This window comes from Rutidosis leptorrhynchoides, chromosome 1 (assembly GCF_046630445.1).
Source record: "Rutidosis leptorrhynchoides isolate AG116_Rl617_1_P2 chromosome 1, CSIRO_AGI_Rlap_v1, whole genome shotgun sequence".
Taxonomy (NCBI): domain Eukaryota; kingdom Viridiplantae; phylum Streptophyta; class Magnoliopsida; order Asterales; family Asteraceae; genus Rutidosis; species Rutidosis leptorrhynchoides.
The window spans coordinates 114,724,368-114,746,542 of record NC_092333.1 but is presented as its reverse complement, the minus strand read 5'-3'; positions in this window follow the sequence as shown (position 1 = coordinate 114,746,542).

Sequence of the window (22,175 nt, the reverse complement as noted above, 5' to 3'; positions counted from 1 at the left end):
TAGAAACGTTCCAAAAATAGAAGCTTTCCAAAAATAGAAACTTTCTAAAAATATAAACTTTATCTAAAAATGAAAACTTACTAAAAATCGAAAGTGTGTATAATACTTTAACCAAAACAATTATTTTATCACGTACTACTTCATCACATCAAGCACTAGGACTATCATATACGACCCGACCTAAGTTAGATATATTCCGACCTGCTTATTTTATATTAGGTTGGAGTCGTGATCACTTTTGATCACTCTTTTATCATTCGTGTACGCATTACTGTTCAGGTGCACTTACGGTGAGTTATAGTCCCGTTTTTCATACTATTTTAAAGTATTTTTAGGATGAGATTACATGCAACTTTTGTTTTACATTTTAGACACAAGTAGAAATTAATTTAAATTATTCATTGTGAGTTGAACAAAAATATTTCCTAATCTGGTAATTGTAATCACTGGTTTCTACTGGTGAACGCGAATCATATAGATAGATCTATCGGGCCTGACGGCCCCATTTCGTGCTAGTCGCGCTAGCAATTTATAATCAGAATGTATTAGTACTGCATCTTTCTGAAAGATACACTTGTTCAGTGTATATTGTTATATGTTAAAGGTAATAAATTGTTAAGTGGTTACCAGGTGGCTCACGGGTTAATGAATAATATTTTTTATGTTTTCAAACTTTTGAAATCTTGTGGTCTAAATCTTATATGTTACTTAAACCTATAATTCACTCAACATTTTTGTTGACAGTTTACTCGCATGTTTTTTCAGGTACTTGATTGCTTTCATCTTCCGTTGTGCTTAGAGGGTCTGCATATGTTTTGGGAGATTTTGTTAAACATTTAAACTTGCATTCTATTTTATTACATTAAATTGTGGGTATTTGTTGACTTGGTTTTGGTCAACTTTTTTTATTTACTTATGTTGGTTTTTCTAAACTTACATTTATTACATGTTTCCTTTATAGAAAATTAGTTTTTTTAATAAAGAATGTAATGTTATTTATTAAATCCATTTAGAGTTATGATCAAGCTATGGAACCAAGTGACGGAGCCGTTAAGGGTACTTGGTGGGTCGTCACTGTAGTGACCCGAACTTTTCCATGTTTATATATATTAATTGAGATTGATATTTACATGATTAAATTTTTCCAACATGTTAAGAAATCAAACTTGTTAAGACTTGATTAATTGAAATATGTTTCATATAGACAATTGACCACCCAAGTTGACCGGCGATTCACGAACGTTAAAACTTGTAAAAATGACATGATGATATATATATGGATATACATATGGTTAACATGAGATTATGATAAGTAAGTATCTCCATAAGTGTATTAACAATGAGTTATATACATATAAACAAGACTACTAACTTAAGGATTTCGAAACGAGACATATATGTAACGATTATCGTTGTAACGACATTTAAATGTATATATATCATATTAAGATATATTAATATATCATAATATCATGATAATATAATAATTTAACATCTCATTAGATATAATAAACAATGGGTTAACAACATTAATTGAGATCGTTAACTTAAAGGTTTCAAAACAACACTTACATGTAACGACTAACGATGACTTAACGACTCAGTTAAAATGTATATACATGTAGTGTATTTAGATGTATTAAAATACTTTTGGAAGACTTCAAGACATATATCAAAACACTCATACTTAACGAAAATGGTTACAGTTACTTTTCCATTCTTTTCTTTCATCAAGAATTCTAGTCGTATTCTTACCCGTATTATACACAGCTTCAAAACGTACTTACTATGAGTATATACCAATAGCAACTAGCATGGTATTCCACTCTTGATTATGTCATGTATGACTAATCAATTTTAACTTCTACCATGAGCTAGTCAACTAACTAGAACTCCTTTTAACCCCACTCACCACTCACCAATTACCACTCATCATTCACTCCATTTCACTTCCAATTCTCTTTCTAATTCTCTCTCAACACACACACTATTATGAACGTATTTTTCCAGTAGTTAATCATCATCTTCATCAAAAATCACTTCAAGAATCAAGCTATAATCATCATAGGAAGAACACTTCAAGAACACTTCAAAAATCCCTTCAAGTTTTCTAATTTACTTCCAAGCTTTCTAATCCATTCCAAGTAATCATCTAAGATCAAGAAACCTTTGTTATATATAGTAGGTTATCTTTATTATTCAATGTAATATTCATATTCAAACTTTGATTCAATTTCTATAACTATAAACTATCTTAATTCGAGTAAAAATCTTACTTGAACTTGTTTTTGTGTCATGATCCTACTTCAAGAACTTTCAAGCCATCCAAGATCCTTTAAAGCTAGATCATTTCTTGTCATTTCCAGTAGGTTTACCTACTATACTTGAGGTAGTAATGATGTTCATAACATCATTCGATTCATATATATAAAACTATCTTATTCGAAGGTTTAAACTCGTAATCACTAGAACATAGTTTAGTTAATTCTAAACTTGTTCGCAAACAAAAGTTAATCCTTCTAACTTGACTTTTAAAATTAACTACACACATGTTCTATATCTATATGATATGCTAACTTAATGATTTAAAACCTGGAAACACGAAAAACACCGTAAAACCGGATTTACGCCGTCGTAGTAACACCGCGGGCTGTTTTGGGTTAGTTAATTAAAAACTATGATAAACTTTGATTTAAAAGTTGTTATTCTGAGAAAATGATTTTTATTATGAACATGAAACTATATCCAAAAATTATGGTTAAACTCAAAGTGGAAGTATGTTTTCTAAAATGGTCATCTAGACGTCGTTCTTTCGACTGAAATGACTACCTTTACAAAAATGACTTGTAACTTATTTTTCCGACTATAAACCTATACTTTTTCTGTTTATATTCATAAAATAGAGTTCAATATGAAACCATAGCAATTTGATTCACTCAAAACGGATTTAAAATGAAGAAGTTATGGGTAAAACAAGATTGGATAATTTTTCTCATTTTAGCTACGTGAAAATTGGTAACAAATCTATTCCAACCATAACTTAATCAACTTGTATTGTATATTATGTAATCTTGAGATACCATAGACACGTAAACAATGTTTCGACCTATCATGTCGACACATCTATATATATTTCGGAACAACCATAGACACTCTATATGTGAATGTTGGAGTTAGCTTTCAGGGTTGAGGTTGATTCCAAAATATATATAGTTTGAGTTGTGATCAATACTGAGATACGTATACACTGGGTCGTGGATTGATTCAAGATAATATTTATCGATTTATTTCTGTACATCTATCTGTGGACAACTAGTTGTAGGTTACTAACGAGGACAGCTGACTTAATAAACTTAAAACATCAAAATATATTAAAAGTGTTGTAAATATATTTTAAACATACTTTGATATATATGTATATATTGTTATAGGTTCGTGAATCAACCAGTGGCCAAGTCTTACTTCCCGACGAAGTAAAAATCTGTGAAAGTGAGTTATAGTCCCACTTTTAAAATCTAATATTTTTGGGATGAGAATACATGCAGGTTTTATAAATGATTTACAAAATAGACACAAGTACGTGAAACTACATTCTATGGTTGAATTATTGAAATCGAATATGCCCCTTTTTATTAAGTCTGGTAATCTAAGAATTAGGGAACAGACACCCTAATTGACGCGAATCCTAAAGATAGATCTATTGGGCCTAACAAACCCCATCCAAAGTACCGGATGCTTTAGTACTTCGAAATTTATATCATATCCGAAGGGTGTCCCGGAATGATGGGGATATTCTTATATATATGCATCTTGTTAATGTCGGTTACCAGGTGTTCACCATATGAATGATTTTTATCTCTATGTATGGGATGTGTATTGAAATATGAAATCTTGTGGTGTATTGTTACGATTTGATACATATAGGTTAAACCTATAACTCACCAACATTTTTGTTGACGTTTAAAGCATGTTTATTCTTAGGTGAATACTAAGAGCTTCCATTGTTGCATACTAAAATAAGGACAAGATTTGGAGTCCATGTTTGTATGATATTGTGTAAAAACTGCATTCAAGAAACTGATTTCGATGTAACATATTTGTATTGTAAACCATTATGTAATGGTCGTGTGTAAACAGGATATTTTAGATTATCATTATTTGATAATCTACGTAAAGCTTTTAAACCTTTATTTATGAAATAAAGGTTATGGTTTGTTTTAAAAATGAATGCAGTCTTTGAAAAACGTCTCATATAGAGGTCAAAACCTCGCAACGAAATCAATTAATATGGAACGTTTTCAATCAATAAGAACGGGACATTTCAGTTGGTATCCGAGCGTTGGTCTTAGAGAACCAGAAAATTTGCATTAGTGTGTCTTATTGAGTTTGTTAGGATGCATTAGTGAGTCTGGACTTCGACCGTGTTTTCTTTAAAAATGATTGCTTAACATTTTTGTTGGAAACTATATATTTTTAACATATGAATATTATGTGATATATTAATCTCTTAACGTGTTTGATATTATGTGATAGATGTCTACCTCTAGAACAAGTCCCATTGACTCACCTAATAATAATGAAGAGTCAAATGTAAATTGGAATGATTCGTGGACTGATTCACAAGTTCCCGAAGAGGAACCGGAAGAAGAGTCGGAACCGGGAGAAGAATCGGAACCGGAAGAAGAATCGGAACCGGAAGAAGAAATAGAACCGGTAGGGAAAATAATAAAACGGTTAAGTAAAAGAGAATCCTCAACCAACCGACCAAGGTTAATTATGGTCAATGGTGTTTCCGCCAAGGAAGCAAAATATTGGGAGGATTACCAATTCTCCGATGAATCGGATTCCGACGAGAATTCCGATGATGTTATAGAAATTACCCCAACTGAATTTAAAAAGGCAAAATAAAATAATAAGGGAAAGGGCATAAAAATAGAGAAATCTAATTCCAACCCCGATGAACTTTATATGTATCGTCAACCCCCGAAGTCCTTAAGTTGTAACAATGACCCGGGAACCTCAAAACCACCAGGTTTTTCTAAACCAATGTGGACAACGACGGCTCGTATTAGGGGAACATCATATATCCCTAGAAACTTGGCAAAACGAACCAAAACCGAACAAGAAGAAACGAGCGAGTCGGAATAAGATAGTTGTATTCGTGTGGTGTAATATATGTAATATAGTGTGCTTATGCTTTATGATATATGTAAAAATTTCTTGTATTAATAAGTATTTTTTTTATGAATCTAACTCTTGTCTATTTTACAGTATAAAAACACAAAATGGATAGACAACCCAATATTTTAAGAGACCTACCCGGAGACATGATTGATGAAATCTTGTCTAGAGTCGGTCAGAATTTCTCGGCACAACTATTTAAGGCTAGATCAGTTTGTAAGACATTCGAAGAACGTTCCAAGAATGCCTTGGTTTATAAAAGGCTTTCGTTCGAAAGATGGAGGATATCACATTGGGAAATCCATAAGTTACGATGTGTTTACTTTGACGCATATATTGCGGGGAACCCAAATGCTATTTTACGCAACGGGTTAAGAAATTATTTTGACTCAGTATATCCGAATATAGGACTTCGTGATTTAGAAAAAGCGGCTAACATGCAACATAAAGAAGCATGTTATGCTTACGGGTTAGTAATGTTCGCTTCTCACCAAAGTGAGAACAAGAACATCGGGCTACAACTATTAAACAAAACGTTCCCACAAGTGACGGAGTCGGTAATTGGGGTAAGAAATGAGGTTTTTAGGTTATTACGAGACTGTTGGTCATTACGTAACCCTCGTCCCTTTGACGACGTTACAACACGCTGTCTTATCAACGGCCATAACGGTTATGTTCCACAAGACCAAAGATGGGAAGTAGTCCTAGTAAAACCAGAATGCATGACTTGTTTCTGGACGTATGAATTACGTGTCTTTATTGCCTTTGCTGAACGACTTGTGTACTAGCTAGAATTATCTTCACAACTATCTTGTATCAAAGTTATTGTGTGCTATATTTCATGCTTTATGTAAAATAAGCGGTATTGTAAGTTTGTAAAATATTGTATAAAAGTTTGAACGCGAAATATTATTACAATCAGTTTTTCATACAGAATTGTAGTAGTTGAATTGTATATTAGCTACTAAGTATGAACTTAACGGGTAGGTACTACCCGAATTTAAACTTATAAAATGCTAATATGAAGAAAAAGCTTTTATAAATGAGTTCATATTATGCTACGAAATACTATTAACTACTCTTAATATTCTGTATGATTAACTTGTTCCATTTGACTATTTTGAAGGAAATGGCACCGACTACTCGACACACCGTGAATATGAATGAAGAGGAATTCCGTACTTTTCTAGCTTCAAACATAGCCGCAGTACAGGCTGCGCTACATACCAACAATAACCTTGGATCTGGCAGTACAGGAAATCGTGTAGGATGCACCTACAAAGAATTCACTGCCTGCAAACCTTTAGAATTTGATGGAACCGAAGGACCGATCGGATTGAAACGGTGGACCGAGAAGGTCGAATCGGTGTTTTCCATAAGTAAGTGTACTAAAAAGGACAAAGTGAAGTACGCTACGCATACCTTCACATGTTCTGCGTTAACATGGTGGAATACCTATCTAGAGCAAGTGAGACAAGATGATGCGTACGCACTACCGTGGTCAGCATTCAAGCACTTGATGAACGAGAAGTACCGTCCCAGAACCGAGGTCAATAAGCTCAAGACAGAACTTAGAGGGTTACGAACCCAAGGATTTGATATTACCACGTACGAAAGACGATTCACAGAATTGTGCCTATTGTGTCCGGGAGCATTCGAAGATGAGGAAGAGAAGATCGACGCGTTTGTGAAAGGATTACCGAAAAGAATCCAAGAAGATATAAGTTCACACGAGCCCGCCTCCATACAACAGGCATGTAGAATGGCTCACAAACTAGTGAACCAGATTGAAGAAAGAATTAAAGAACAGACTGCTGAAGAGGCCAATGTGAAGCAAGTCAAAAGAAAGTGGGAGGAAAACGGTGATAAGAATCACCAATACAACAACAACAGCAATTACAACAATAATCGCAACAATTATCCCAACAATCGTAACATCAATCGCAACTACAACAAACGGCCCAACAACAACAACAACAACAACAACAACAACAACAACAACAACAACAACAGAAACTTCAACAATCATCCCAACAACAATAATAACCGCAACAACAACAACAATCAGAAGCAGCTATGCCAAAGGTGTGAAAAGTATCACTTGGGGTTCTGCACCAAATTTTGTAACAAGTGTAAAAGAAATGGTCATAGCGCGGCGAAGTGTGAGGTCTACGGACCAGGGGTTAATAGAACGAAAGGAACAAATGGTGTCGGAACGAGTAATGGCGGAGCAAGTAGTGTCGGAGCAAGTTATGCCAGTGTAGTTTGTTATAAATGTGGAAAACCGGGCCACATTATTAGAAATTGCCCGAACCAGGAGAACACGAATGGACAAGGCCGCAGAAGAGTTTTCAATATTAATGCGGCAGAGGCACAGGAAGACCCGGAGCTTGTTACGGGTACGTTTCTTATTGAAAATAAATCTGCTTACGTTTTATTTGATTCGGGTGCGGATAGAAGCTATATGAGTAGAGATTTTTGTGCTAAATTAAGTTGTCCATTGACGCCTTTGGATAGTAAATTTTTACTCGAATTAGCAAATGGTAAATTAATTTCAGCAGATAATATATGTCGGAATCAAGAAATTAAACTGGTTAGCGAAACATTTAAGATTGATTTGATACCAGTAGAGTTAGGGAGTTTTGATGTGATAATCGGTATGGACTGGTTGAAAGAAGTGAAAGCAGAGATCGTTTGTTACAAAAATGCAATTCGCATTATACGAGAAAAAGGAAAACCCTTAATGGTGTACGGAGAAAAGGGCAACACGAAGCTACATATTATTAGTAATTTGAAGGTACAAAAAACTAATAAGAAAAGGTTGCTATGCTGTTCTAGCACACGTCGAGAAAGTACAAACTGAAGAAAAGAGCATCAATGATGTTCCCATTGCAAAAGAATTTCCCGATGTATTTCCGAAAGAATTACCGGGATTACCCCCACAGCGATCAGTTGAATTTCAAATAGATCTTGTACCTGGAGCTGCACCAATAGCTCGTGCTCCTTACAGACTCGCACCCAGCGAGATGAAAGAACTGCAAAGCCAATTAAAAGAACTTTTAGAGCGTGGTTTCATTCGACCAAGCACATCACCGTGGGGAGCTCCTGTTTTGTTTGTCAAGAAGAAAGATGGTACATTCAGGTTGTGTATCGACTACCGAGAGTTGAACAAACTTACCATCAAGAACCGCTACCCACTACCGAGAATCGACGACTTATTTGATCAACTACAAGGCTCGTATGTTTATTCAAAGATTGACTTACGTTCCGGGTATCATCAAATGCGGGTGAAAGAAGATGATATTCCAAAGACTGCTTTCAGAACACGTTACGGTCATTACGAGTTTATGGTCATTCCGTTTGGTTTAACTAATGCACCAGCTGTGTTCATGGACCTTATGAACCGAGTGTGTGGACCATACCTTGACAAGTTTGTCATTGTTTTCATTGATGACATACTTATTTACTCAAAGAATGACCAAGAACACGGTGAACATTTGAGAAAGGTGTTAGAAGTATTGAGGAAGGAAGAATTGTACGCTAAATTTTCAAAGTGTGCATTTTGGTTGGAAGAAGTTCAATTCCTCGGTCACATAGTGAACAAAGAAGGTATTAAGGTGGATCCGGCAAAGATAGAAACTGTTGAAAAGTGGGAAACCCCGAAAACTCTGAAACACATACGCAAGTTTTTAGGACTAGCTGGTTACTACAGAAGGTTCATCCAAGACTTTTCCAGAATAGCAAAACCCTTGACTGCATTAACGCATAAAGGGAAGAAATTTGAATGGAATGATGAACAAGAGAAAGCGTTTCAGTTATTGAAGAAAAAGATAACTACGGCACCTATATTGTCATTGCCTGAAGGGAATGATGATTTTGTGATTTATTGTGACGCATCAAAGCAAGGTCTCGGTTGTGTATTAATGCAACGAACGAAGGTGATTGCTTATGCGTCTAGACAATTGAAGATTCACGAACAAAATTATACGACGCATGATTTGGAATTAGGCGCGGTTGTTTTTGCATTAAAGACTTGGAGGCACTACTTATATGGGGTCAAAAGTATTATATATACCGACCACAAAAGTCTTCAACACATATTTAATCAGAAACAACTGAATATGAGGCAGCGTAGGTGGATTGAATTGTTGAATGATTACGACTTTGAGATTCGTTACCACCCGGAGAAGGCAAATGTGGTAGCCGATGCCTTGAGCAGGAAGGACAGAGAACCCATTCGAGTAAAATCTATGAATATAATGATTCATAATAACCTTACTACTCAAATAAAGGAGGCGCAACAAGGAGTTTTAAAAGAGGGAAATTTAAAGGATGAAATACCTAAAGGATCGGAGAAGCATCTTAATATTCGGGAAGACGGAACCCGGTATACGGCTGAAAGGATTTGGGTACCAAAATTTGGAGATATGAGAGAAATGGTACTTAGAGAAGCTCATAAAACCAGATACTCAATACATCCTGGAACGGGGAAGATGTACAAGGATCTCAGAAAATATTTTTGGTGGCCGGGTATGAAAGCCGATGTTGCTAAATATGTAGGAGAATGTTTTGAAATGTCCCGTTCTTATTGATTAAAAACGTTCCATATTAATTGATTTCGTTGTGAGGTTTTGACCTCTATATGAGACGTTTTTCAAAGACTGCATTCATTTTAAAACAAACCATAACCTTTATTTCATCAATAAAGTTTTAAAAAGCTTTACGTAGATTATCAAATAATGATAATCTAAAATATCCTGTTTACACACGACCATTACATAATGGTTTACAATACAAATATGTTACAACAAAATAAGTTTCTTGAATGCAGTTTTTACACAATATCATACAAGCATGGACTCTAAATCTCGTCCTTATTTAAGTATGCGACAGCGGAAGCTCTTAATAATCACCTGAGAATAAACATGCTTAAAACGTCAACAAAAATGTTGGTGAGTTATAGGTTTAACCTATATATATCAAATTATAATAATAGACCACAAGATTTTATATTTCAATACACATCCCATACATAGAGATAAAAATCATTCATATGGTGAACACCTGGTAACCAACATTAACAAGATGCATATATAAGAATATCCCCATCATTCCGGGACACCCTTCGGATATGATATAAATTTCGAAGTACTAAAGCATCCGGTACTTTGGATGGGGTTTGTTAGGCCCAATAGATCTATCTTTAGGATTCGCGTCAATTAGGGTGTCTGTTCCCTAATTCTTAGATTACCAGACTTAATAAAAAGGGGCATATTCGATTTCGATAATTCAACCATAGAATGTAGTTTCACATACTTGTGTCTATTTTGTAAATCATTTATAAAACCTGCATGTATTCTCATCCTAAAAATATTAGATTTTAAAAGTGGGACTATAACTCACTTTCACAGATTTTTACTTCGTCGGGAAGTAAGACTTGGCCACTGGTTGATTCACGAACCTATAACAATATATACATATATATCAAAGTATGTTCAAAATATATTTACAACACTTTTAATATATTTTTATGTTTTAAGTTTATTAAGTCAGCTGTCCTCGTTAGTAACCTACAACTAGTTGTCCACAGTTAGATGTACAGAAATAAATCGATAAATATTATCTTGAATCAATCCACGACCCAGTGTATACGTATCTGAGTATTGATCACAACTCAAACTATATATATTTTGGAATCAACCTCAACCCTGTATAGCTAACTCCAACATTCACATATAAAGTGTCTATGGTTGTTCTGAAATATATATAGATGTGTCGACATGATAGGTCGAAACATTGTATACGTGTCTATCGTATCTCAAGATTACATAATATACAATACAAGTTGATTAAGTTATGGTTGGAATAGATTTGTTACCAATTTTCACGTAGCTAAAATGAGAAAAATTATCCAATCTTGTTTTACCCATAACTTCTTCATTTTAAATCCGTTTTGAGTGAATCAAATTGCTATGGTTTCATATTGAGCTCTATTTTATGAATCTAAACAGAAAAATTATAGGTTTATAGTCAGAAAAATAAGTTACAAGTCATTTTTGTAAAGGTAGTCATTTCAGTCGAAAGAACGACGTCTAGATGACCATTTTAGAAAACATACTTCCACTTTGAGTTTAACCATAATTTTTGGATATAGTTTCATGTTCATAATAAAAATCATTTTCTCAGAATAACAAATTTTAAATCAAAGTTTATCATAGTTTTTAATTAACTAACCCAAAACAGCCCGCGGTGTTACTACAACGGCGTAAATCCGGTTTTACGGTGTTTTTCGTGTTTTCAGGTTTTAAATAATTAAGTTAGCATATCATATAGATATAGAACATGTGTTTAGTTGATTTTAAAAGTCAAGTTAGAAGGATTAACTTTTGTTTGCGAACAAGTTTAGAATTAACTAAACTATGTTCTAGTGATTACAAGTTTAAAACTTCGAATAAGATAGCTTTATATGTATGAATCGAATGATGTTATGAACATCATTACTACCTTAAGTTCCTTGGATAAACCTACTGGAAAAGAGAAAAATGGATCTAGCTTCAACGGATCTTTGGATGGCTCGAAGTTCTTGAAGCAGAATCATGACACGAAAACAAGTTCAAGTAAGATCATCACTTGAAATAAGATTGTTATAGTTATAGAAATTGAACCAAAGTTTGAATATGATTATTACCTGGTATTAGAATGATAACCTACTGTAAGAAACAAAGATTTCTTGAGGTTGGATGATCACCTTACAAGATTGGAAGTGAGCTAGCAAACTTGAAAGTATTCTTGATTTTATGTAACTAGAACTTGTAGAATATATGAAGAACACTTAGACCTTGAAGATAGAACTTGAGAGAGATCAATTAGATGAAGAAAATTGAAGAATGAAAGTGTTTGTAGGTGTTTTTGGTCGTTGGTGTATGGATTAGATATAAAGGATATGTAATTTTGTTTTCATGTAAATAAGTCATGAATGATTACTCATATTTTTGTAATTTTATGAGATATTTCATGCTAGTTGCCAAATGATGGTTCCCACATGTGTTAGGTGACTCACATGGGCTGCTAAGAGATGATCATTGGAGTGTATATACCAATAGTACATACATCTAAAAGCTGTGTATTGTACGAGTACGAATACGGGTGCATACGAGTAGAATTGTTGATGAAACTGAACGAGGATGTAATTGTAAGCATTTTTGTTAAGTAGAAGTATTTCGATAAGTGTTTTGAAGTCTTTCAAAAGTGTATAAATACATATTAAAACACTACATGTATATACATTTTAACTGAGTCGTTAAGTCATCGTTAGTCGTTACATGTAAGTGTTGTTTTGAAACCTTTAGGTTAACGATCTTGTTAAATGTTGTTAACCCAATGTTTATAATATCAAATGAGATTTTAAATTATTATATTATCATGATATTATCATGTATGAATATCTCTTAATATGATATATATACATTAAATGTCTTTACAACGATAATCGTTACATATATGTCTCGTTTAAAAATCATTAAGTTAGTAGTCTTGTTTTTACATATGTAGTTCATTGTTAATATACTTAATGATATGTTTACTTATCATAGTATCATGTTAACTATATATATATATATCCATATATATGTCATCATATAGTTTTTACAAGTTTTAACGTTCGTGAATCACCGGTCAACTTGGGTGGTCAATTGTCTATATGAAACATATTTCAATTAATCAAGTCTTAACAAGTTTGATTGCTTAACATGTTGGAAACATTTAATCATGTAAATATCAATCTCAATTAATATATATAAACATGGAAAAGTTCGGGTCACTACATGTTTGACGTGTTCTAAGGTCAAAGCTGAGCATTAGAAACCATCAGGTCTACTTCAACAACTCGAAATCCCGGAATGGAAATGGGAAAACATTACCATGGATTTCATCACTAAATTGCCAAGGACTGCAAGTGATTTTGATACTATTTGGGTAATAGTTGATCATCTCACCAAATCAGCACATTTCCTGCCAATAAGAGAAGATGACAAGATGGAGAAGTTAGCACGACTGTATTTGAAGGAAATCATCTCCAGACATGGAATACCAATCTCTATTATCTCTGATAGGGATGGCAGATTTATTTCAAGATTCTGGCAGACATTACAGCAAGTATTAGGAACTCGTCTAGACATGAGTACTGCCTATCATCCACAAACTGATGGGCAGAGGGAAAGGACGATACAAACGCTTGAAGACATGCTACGAGCATGTGTTATTGATTTCGGAAACAGTTGGGATCGACATCTACCATTAGCAGAATTTTTCTACAACAACAGCTACCATTCAAGCATTGAGATGGCGCTGTTTGAAGCACTTTATGGTAGAAAGTGCAGGTCTACGATTTGTTGGAGTGAAGTGGGGGATAGACAGATTACGGGTCCGGAGATTATACAAGAAACTACCGAGAAGATCATCCAAATTCAACAACGGTTGAAAACCGCCCAAAGTCGACAAAAGAGCTACGCTGACATTAAAAGAAAAGATATAGAATTTGAAATTGGAGAGATGGTCATGCTTAAAGTTGCACCTTGGAAAGGCGTTGTTCGATTTGGTAAATGAGGGAAATTAAATCCAAGGTATATTGGACCATTCAAGATTATTGATCGTGTCGGACCAGTAGCTTACCGACTTGAGTTACCTCAACAACTCACGGCTGTACATAACACTTTCTACGTCTCGAATTTGAAGAAATGTTTTGCTAAAGAAGATCTCACTATTTCGTTAGATGAAATCCAAATCAACGAAAAACTCCAATTCATCGAAGAACCCGTCGAAATAATGGATCGTGAGGTTAAAAGACTTAAGCAAAACAAGATACCAATTGTTAAGGTTCGATGGAATGCTCGTAGAGGACCTGAGTTCACCTGGGAGTGTGAAGATCAGATGAAGAAGAAATACCCGCATCTATTTCTAGAAGATTCGTCAACACCTTCAACAGCTTAAAATTTCGGGACGAAATTTATTTAACGGGTAGGTACTGTAGTGACCCGAACTTTTCCATGTTTATATATATTAATTGAGATTGATATTTACATGATTAAATGTTTCCAACATGTTAAGCAATCAAACATGTTAAGACTTGATTAATTGAAATATGTTTCATATAGACAATTGACCACCCAAGTTGACCGGCGATTCACGAACGTTAAAACATGTAAAAATGACATGACGATATATATATGGATATACATATGGTTAACATGAGATTATGATAAGTAAGTATCTCCATAAGTGTATTAACAATGAGTTATATACATATAAACAAGACTACTAACTTAAGGATTTCGAAACGAGACATATATGTAACGATTATCGTTGTAACGACATTTAAATGTATATATATCATATTAAGATATATTAATATATCATAATATCATGATAATATAATAATTTAACATCTCATTAGATATAATAAACAATGGGTTAACAACATTAATTGAGATCGTTAACTTAAAGGTTTCAAAACAACACTTACCTGTAACGACTAACGATGACTTAACGACTCAGTTAAAATGTATATACATGTAGTGTATTTAGATGTATTAAAATACTTTTGGAAGACTTCAAGACATATATCAAAACACTCATACTTAACGAAAATGGTTACAATTACTTTTCCATTCTTTTCTTTCATCAAGAATTCTAGTCGTATTCTTACTCGTATTATACACAGCTTCAAAACGTACTTACTATGAGTATATACCAATAGGAACTAGCATGGGATTCCACTCTTGATTATGTCATGTATTACTAATCAATTTTAACTTCTACCATGAGCTAGTCAACTAACTAGAACTCCTTTTAACCCCACTCACCACTCACCAATTACCACTCATCATTCACTCCATTTCACTTCGAATTCTCTTTCTAATTCTCTCTCAACACACACACACACACACACACACACTATTATGAACGTATTTTTCCAGTAGTTAATCATCATCTTCATCAAAAATCACTTCAAGAATCAAGCTATAATCATCATAGGAAGAACACTTCAAGAACACTTCAAAAATCCCTTCAAGTTTACTAATTTACTTCCAAGCTTTCTAATCCATTCCAAGAAATCATCTAAGATCAAGAAACCTTTGTTATATATACAGTAGGTTATCTTTCTTATTCAAGGTAATATTCATATTCAAACTTCGATTCAATTTCTATAACTATAAACTATCTTAATTCGAGTAAAAATCTTACTTGAACTTGTTTTTGTGTCATGATCCTACTTCAAGAACTTTCAAGCCATCCAAGATCCTTTGAAGCTAGATCATTTCTTGTCACTTCCAGTAGGTTTACCTACTAAACTTGAGGTAGTAATGATGTTCATAACATCATTCGATTCATATATATAAAACTATCTTATTCGAAGGTTTAAACTCGTAATCACTAGAACATAGTTTAGTTAATTCTAAACTTGTTCGCAAACAAAAGTTAATCCTTCTAACTTGACTTTTAAAATTAACTACACACATGTTCTATATCTATATGATATGCTAACTTAATGATTTAAAACCTGGAAACACGAAAAACACCGTAAAACCGGATTTACGCCGTCGTAGTAACACCGCGGGCTGTTTTGGGTTAGTTAATTAAAAACTATGATAAACTTTGATTTAAAAGTTGTTATTCTGAGAAAATGATTTTTATTATGAACATGAAACTATATCCAAAAATTATGGTTAAACTCAAAGTGGAAGTATGTTTTCTAAAATGGTCATCTAGACGTCGTTCTTTCGACTGAAATGACTACCTTTACAAAAACGACTTGTAACTTATTTTTCCGACTATAAACCTATACTTTTTCTGTTTATATTCATAAAATAGAGTTCAATATGAAACCATAGCAATTTGATTCACTCAAAACGGATTTAAAATGAAGAAGTTATGGGTAAAACAAGATTGGATAATTTTTCTCATTTTAGCTACGTGAAAATTGGTAACAAATCTATTCCAACTATAACTTAATCAACTTGTATTGTATATTATGTAATCTTGAGATACCATAGACACGTATACAATGTTTCGACCTATCATGTCGACACATCTATATATATTTCGGAACAACCATAGACACTCTATATGTGAATGTTGGAGTTAGCTTTCAGGGTTGAGGTTGATTCCAAAATATATATAGTTTGAGTTGTGATCAATACTGAGATACATATACACTGGGTCGTGGATTGATTCAAGATAATATTTATCGATTTATTTCTGTACATCTTGTGATGACCCGGAGATTTCCGAACAAATTTAAACTTTAACCTTTATATATATCCGACACGATAAGCAAATCTGTAATGATTAAGTCTCGAAAGTTTTGAAATTATATTCATTTAATTAAATACCCTTTGACCATGCCAAGCGATTCATGAACAATTACGTGTAAATAAATATATATGTATATATACATGTGTGCTTATTAGATTGACATATATTATAAAACATTGAACGGATTAGTTAATATGAATATAAGCTATGAGATCTATTTTTTTGAACTTGGAAATGCTATCAAGGTATTGAATGAATAATATGTTACATAAACATATTTGTTCGGTGTAAGTTTATCGACGAGATTAAAAGATAATATCAAATGATTGAATTATCGGATACATTGAACTATGATTATGAGTCTCTGTTATGAGGTCCACTTTGAATTAGGAAACCCTTACTTTTTAACAGTATTCGGAATAAATGGTAAAGTGATTTACAAGTAAGAACAAAGTATCACTTATTGGGAGTTAGACAAAAGTTAGTGGAAAATCGAATTTCATAATACTCGATTTATCATATAGAAGGAATACTTGGGATTAGATTCGTTGACTAGATAAACCCATTTGATATGTTATATTAAGATATATTATTTAGAAAGTTAAAGAAATTAAACTAAACATTTACGCATAAAAGAATGAAATCAAATTAAGTTTTAAAGCATAAACGTTATAGGATTTTTCGATTTTGTAAAGGATCTTAAATTATATAATTAGTTTTGAAAGGATAACTAGTATGTTATTAGATAAATATTTCAAAAATATGTATAAGATTATAAATTTTAATTTAAATTAGTCATAAAACGTTTTGATATTAATAAATAGGCTTTGATAAATAACAAGATTATGAATTATAAAAGTAAATGACCAAAACACCCAAAAGATTAAGTTACACTTTGAGTGGGTTAGTTTTTAATTAATTTAAGTCTAGTTATTAATAAAGGTACGTGTCACAAAATGTTTAATTTAAAATAAAATATTTTGACAAACAAAGAGACTTTAATTTATATAAGGAAATGACCACAACACTCAATTTTATAAGTTATATTTTTTATAAAGGTAATTTATTGTTGAGTAAGTCTAATTTTTGTAAAAGGTACACGTCACGTAACGTAAAAGGCTAGTTTTCTAAACGTACGAAAGTGCGCCCGAAAAACCGAAAGTGGTACATGAGTCGTGAGACCACGACCGTGTCATTTTTGTAAAAATTATATTTTTACCATGAGCGTAAATATAATATAATATTTAATTAATTCTAAAGATTAAATATAATATATATAAATTATAAATCTATATATAACATACGTAATATTAAGATACTAGTGTCGGTAGGGACTCTCAATGCATAACAGCTGGAAAACACAATTGCATGAGGATAGAATGTTGGCCAAAATGCTATAAAGTTCGATCTATGTTTGCTTCCAAATTCATTTTACACTTCGATCTCTCAAAACTCTCTCTCTATATACATATTATATGTATAATAATTATAATTATTATTATTATTATAGAGATTAAAACTATTATTATTATTAATTTTATTTTATTACTAGTAGTATTATTATTATTAGTATTATACATAAAATATTGCGACGAGGTCATGGGCAAATTATCTCAAAACTGATTTTCGAGTAGGATAGGGCTAAGGAAATTATGGGTTATAGCTATGGAGGTGATGGGTATGGTTCATGGGTATGCTCGTGAGGTCAATCTAGTATTTATCATCTCCGTTGCGTCTACGTACCTTTCCTGCAATATTGAATCTCAATATTGATACGTGAGTACTCTTAAATTAATTTTTATATATTAATAGTGTATCCCTGACTAGTGCTCGAGAAAATAGGAGTGTGTATGCTTGTATATTTGATATTACCCTTAGATAAGTTATGTTGAATCTTAAAGGTTGTTATACTAGGGATGAAATAAGGTATAAGATATGCATGTCCTTAGAAAGCTATCGAAAAATTATGAACTTTTCCTTTAGATGCCAAATGGTTTTGACGGATGGATTAGAAGTTATCGTCAATTGAATTTTTGAATTGTTATTAAAAATGATTATTATTATCGTCGTTCTAGTTTTTACTAAATATTATTATTATTATCATTATTAATATTATTATAAGTAAAAGGTATTATCATTAATAATTATTATTATTATTGTTATTAAAATTATAATTAGTATTATTATTATTATTATTATCATTAAAATAGTTACTAGGGTTATCATTATTATAATATTTATATTCCTTAGTATTATTATAATTAAAACTAAGATTATTAACACTTAATTATTATAATTATTAATACAAAATAATACGACTTCTACTTATTATTATTACCAATGCTATTTTATCAAATAAAAATGTGATACAAATTATATAATTACCTCAATAGAATCTATCGCAATATTTTTATGATATTAAACGAACTCTATAAATTTTACTACTTAAGACATATGAAAATATATTTTAATATAAAATTATTAATAAATGAATTATATTATTTACTCTATTAAATCTTTTAAAAATATTTTAAAATATAAAACGACGATATTTAAATTATATAATAATCATTTATAAATTTTTTTGAAGTCATTTCGAGTCAAACCAATTTTTGTCGACCTTTGCATACTAGACTCGAGCATTAGGATTGTGGTACACTATGACTTAATCTAAATTATTAGACGGATATTGACCAACATATAAATATATATAATTAATATAGGTTCGTGAATCCGAGGCCAACCTTACACTTGTTCAATGATGTTATATGTATTTTACTACAAAATACAGTATGGTGAGTTATAGTCCCACTTTTAAAATCTAATATTTTTGGGATGAGAATACATGCAGGTTTTATAAATGATTTACAAAATAGACACAAGTACGTGAAACTACATTCTATGGTTGAATTATCGAAATCGAATATGCCCCTTTTTATTAAGTCTGGTAATCTAAGAATTAGGGAACAGACACCCTAATTGACGCGAATCCTAAAGATAGATCTATTGGGCCTAACAAACCCCATCCAAAGTACCGGATGCTTTAGTACTTCGAAATTTATATCATGTCCGAAGGAGGATCCCGGAATGATAGGGGATATTCTTATATGTATCTAGTTAATGTCGGTTACCAGGTGTTCACCATATGAATGATTATTTTTGTCTCTATGCATGGGACGTATATTTATGAGAACTGGAAATGAAATTCTTGTGGTCTATTAAAATGATGGAAATAAATGATTATGATAAACTAATGAACTCACCAACCTTTTGGTTGACACTTTAAAGCATGTTTATTCTCAGGTGTTAAAGAAATCTTCCGCTGTGCATTTGCTCATTTTAAAGATATTACTTGGAGTCTTTCATAGCATATTTCGAAGAACGTTGCATTCGAGTCATTGAGTTCATCAAAGATTATTATTAATCAAATTATAGTTGGATAGTGGATATTATGAAATGGTATGCATGCCTGTCAATTTTCGATGTAAAGAAAGTTTGTCTTTTAAAAACAAATGCAATGTTTGTAAAATGTATCATATAGAGGTCAAATACCTCGCAATGAAATCAACTATTGTGAATCGTTTATAATGTATATGAACGGGTCCTTTCAGTTGGTATCAGAGCGGTGGTCTTAGCGAACCAGGTCTGCATTAGTGTGTCTAACTGATAAGTCGTTAGGATACATTAGTGAGTCTGGACTTCGACCGTGTCTGCATGTCAAAAGTTTTTGCTTATCATTTGTGTCAAAAATCACTTGCTTATCATCCTTAAGTCTAGACGCGTTTTCCTGCATTTATTACATAATAGTGTATAGACGAATTCTTGTCTTAGCATATCTATCACTGTGAACTTTGACTAACATCTTTCAAAGATTATCCGAAATCTATGGGATTTTGGTATTATATATACATATGTAAATTATGTATTGAGGAATACCAAATCTAAATTCTACAATCTATTTCATACCAAAATTCTTTCTCTGATCATACGAGATAGATCCCTCAACTAGTTCGAACTCCTCAGATTCCGACAGTTATGCCGATATGGAATTCCACTCAAGCTCCGAAAACAGTGTTACCGGAATGGATCAACCAATCAGCCATCATCTATTCTGGATGAAATGGGGATGGGTTCGTAGCCTCCTCAATTATTGGAGACAAGAAGAAGGTGATCCTTTCCATCCACCAAATTGCCCTATTGGCGATGAACCTGAAGCACTTACCGGCGAACCTGTTCGTGAAACCATTTTCTCTCTCATTTCCAGAGTATCTCGTCACGATTATATCCTACATCAAATCCTAGATTTTATTTATCCACTCGTCCCAACCGACAATCATCCCGGTGTACTAGCAGAAGTTAACGAACTTCACGCACGCGTGATGGCTTTGGAGCTTATGGTGCAAGGATTACAAACACCATCAGCAGCACCAGCAGCATAATCAGTACCGCCAGTAACAACAACATCGCAAACCTCAATACTCTAGACATCAGCAGCATCACCGGCATCAACGGTATCATCATCATTAACACCAACAGTACCATTACCATCATCAACAATCACATTCGCATCACACGCCTCAACATCATAATCTATACCTCGGATATCAACATCACACGCATCATAAATACCAAGGAGTACCAACAACAACAAACGATGAAGTATTGATTCATAACTTCATCGGAGGAATAATCTACGGCAATTATGTAATCTCTAAAGTCTTAGAGATTATCTATTTCCACCCTAACCCTAAATCAGATGAGTGAACCAAAATGAGTCAAGGAAGAATCGAAACCCTAACAAGGATGGTGCGCGATTTACTTGTTATACAAGCATCACTAGCAATTACCGGAAGTATCATCAGCAGCAACAGTACCGTTAGCATCACCAGTATAGTCAGTAACGTCAGCATCGTCAGAATCAGCAACACCTATGACATCACAAATCCCATCAGTTCAAGAATCACTGTGGAAATCGTTACCAATCAACAACGAATATGTTGTATCAACGAGTTATATAGTATTAACTCATTCCTTCCGAAGAATTATTATATATTTTATATATATGAATTCTGGAATTATAATAAATCTTTTTGTACTAAGCTATTAAGTATGAATTGAAAAAGAGTAGATACTACTCGTTTAAATTCATATTACTAATATCTTATGATGTACATCCTTCATTAACAACTTAATCATCGTTAACCACAATCTCTGTTTCAATCTAATGAACTCCGGTTCATAATAATCAAGTGTATCATTCAATAACATGTTTGATTATACACTTTCATCTTCGATATACCCGAAATTTACGGGAAAACAATATTCGTATCTTGCGAAGTTAGCAAGAGTTCTATGAGCATCAGCATGATTCACTAAGGAAATACATATAAATATTGAAGCATTGATTACATTAGTGAAATACTCCGCATAGATTATGTAATCTCTAATGTTTTAGAGAAAATTCATTTCTAATTCAATCCGAAAAATCAAATGAGCTTAGTATGATATTAACTCATTGAATCTGTACTACATCTGAAGAAAATATACCCACATATAGTTTCATAAAGATTGTAATGAGAATTCTTGTTCAAAATATTATTTGTGAAATTTTTTTAACGGGTAGGTAATACCCGAGAGATATATAAAATCACAATTAATATGTTACATTCTTCAATTCTGAT